This window comes from Mus musculus, chromosome 19, assembly GCF_000001635.26.
Source record: "Mus musculus strain C57BL/6J chromosome 19, GRCm38.p6 C57BL/6J".
Taxonomy (NCBI): Eukaryota; Metazoa; Chordata; class Mammalia; order Rodentia; family Muridae; genus Mus; species Mus musculus.
The window spans coordinates 53,104,847-53,107,488 of NC_000085.6; the positions used below are offsets into that span (position 1 = coordinate 53,104,847).

At 45.0% G+C, this 2,642-nt stretch overlaps 1 long non-coding RNA gene across 2 annotated transcripts in view; it reads right to left on the bottom strand.

Annotated features, from left to right (window-relative positions):
- The window catches only part of Gm30234, a 55,182-nt gene extending 54,131 nt beyond the window's left edge, over nucleotides 1–1,051 (bottom strand). For both annotated transcript variants that reach the window (XR_877911.2, XR_877910.2), the window contains exon 1: nucleotides 884–1,051. This is a non-coding gene — a long non-coding RNA (predicted gene, 30234). The remainder of the gene's footprint in view (nucleotides 1–883) is intronic.
- Nucleotides 1,052–2,642: the final 1,591 nt, after the last annotated feature.

Here is a 2,642-nt window from a genome sequence, read left to right on the forward strand (position 1 = left end):
CTCTGCCTCTGCCTCTGCCTCTGCCTCTGCCTCTGCCTCTGCCTCTGCCTCGTCTTTGCCTCTGCCTCCAAAGTGATGGTACCACTGCACCTAATTTTAAAAATAATTTCTCCTGTTTTTGAGACTAAAATTACATTCCCTCCAATCCAAATCCTTACATACCTTTCTCTTTGCTCTCTTTCAAACTCATCGCCTCTTTATTCATTGATTGATGGTAGTACCGTGTGTGTGTGTGTGTGTGTGTGTGTGTGTGTGTGTGTGTGTGTTTTCCTATATATTCCTAACTATATACATACAATCTGTTCTGACTGCCTCAATATGAGCTGAAGAAGAACACCACCATTGGACATGCTAACTGGACTGGGATGGCGGCATCTCAGTAGGCCTCATCTATACAAAGAACTACAGGCAACTAATAGTCTTCCACAGAAGAGCGCACCAGTGTGTTATCCAATACCAAGTGCTTATCCCAGATGATACACACATACACCTGGCCTTTTATACGGGTACTAGGGATCTGAACTCAGGTCTTTATGTTTGCATGGCGAGTACTTCGCTAAGTTATCGTCCTAGCCCAGGCCGTCGTTTCTCAAAACGTGTACCTGAAGTGTACCTAGATCGCTACTACTAGAATCTCAAGGTTCAAGTGGCCCTGGGGACGGATATTTAGAAATACGCTCCTCAGGTGAGTGACTCTTGAGCCCTGGAAGTTTAAGGATCCCTGGCCTGGGTCGCTGTTTGTAGGTCACTAGCATGAAGAACAAGGAACATGGTAAGAGCTGTGAGAAATAAGTTGTTGCCAGAATCCATCCTCAGGTTCAGACCCGGGGCAGTGAATCAGTGCATAAGTTTCTTAACCGGCCTGGCCGGGAGGGCTACTTACCGTCTTGCACACAGACAGCATGAATTGCAGGGTCCAGATCCCATTGCCCGGCTCATACTGACAAGAGGAGGGGTTAGAACCGCCCTGGAACTTTGATGTTGTTCCTTTCCAGTGTCCAAATACCACAGAGGCTCTGCGTCCCTGTCCCAGAAGGGCAGAGGCGGAGCGGGCTGTTTGGAATGCAGTCGGCCACGCCCCCTTCCCCTGGGGCCTCGTTTTGAGCGGATCTTGCAGACTCTCCCAGAGTTCACTGGGTGTCTGTTTCAGATGGGAGGTGAGAAGGAGGCCAAGAAGGTGACCTGGAAGGGTTATGTCTTCACGAGTTTGAAAACGTCTTACAAAGCTTATTGAGTTATCGGTTTATATTAGTAAACCTCACCTTTTAAAAATATACAAACCCCACAATTTTTAAGTGATTTGTTTTTATTATATGTGTATGAATATTTTGCTCGTACGCATGTCTTGTATCACATGCATTCCTGGTGTTCAGGGAGGCTATAAGACGGGGTTGGGTCCCATTAAACCAGAGTTGTGAAATGGCGTGTGGGAATCAAACCCATGTCCTCCGCAAAAAGCAGCCAGTACTCTTGACCACTGAGCCATCTCTCTAGCCCTTCCATGAGTTTTCAAGGAGGGTTTTGCTTATTATCATACTGGTTTTATGAGTTTTGAGTACTATTTATAGTCAGGTTCTGGTCATCGGGTAAGATACAGAACTCTTGTAGGTCCTTGGAAAGCTTTCTACTTAGTCAGTCCTGTTTCTTTTGACCCTGAGCCCTTGGCTGGCAATGATCTGTTTATTAATTCGTTGATTGGTAGGAGGCATTTGAGCTATTTCCAATTTGAACAAGACACTGAAATTTCAATAAGCAAGCATTTATTGAGCTTGCCTACCAAGAGACTTCAGAAAATGAGCTATTTTATGTTTTCAGCTTCTTATAAAATATGATCAACTCCTGAAGTTCAAGCTAACAGCCACTGTTGGAAGACGCGGGACTTGGGCCGATGGTTCAGAAAGAAAAGGCCTTTGCGGCCAAGCCTAAGGTTCAGTCCCTGAGACCCGCATGGTGGAAGGAGGAGAATCAACTCCTGCAAGCTTGACCTGGGGGCTCCACAGGTACACACACACACACACACACACACACACACAATAAAAAATAAATAAATAAATAAATAAATAAATAAATAAATAAATAAATAATGTTTAAAACAAAGAAGGAGCTTCGTGTGTGCTTCTAAAGTTAAACGTGAAGGAGGAGGAGCAGGCTACTGGATAACATTGGATTGGTGTTCAGAAAAAGGAAGTGATCTTTGCTGGTGGACTCATGACGGGATACTGAGGTGTCCAGACACATGGGGGAGCTCTAACCAACCATCACTACAAGCCCACCCCGCCTCCACCCAATTTTTTCCCTCCTGTTCTTAACACAGGCTGTTTGTTCTTTTAATTTATTGGAATGCTTCTGTGAAAACCCTAATGAACTCTCAACTCTTATCCTTGGTCTCTTTTGGCCACTCCTGGATGTCAGGAAACAGTTTGGCATCAACTGACCGGCCCTGCGGGTAGTGGACCCAACCACGGTTTTATGGAGGCTCCAGTCAGTTTTCTTGCTTCAATTCACATGGAAAGGTCCCCAAAGCATTTCATAAATTACAAAAAGAACGGGATTGGCCCTAAAGTTCCTCTGTCATTATCGTTTTTAAGCCTTCCCAGAATGTCTTCAAAAATAATTGCTGGGCAGTGTTTTGGGAAGAGTGG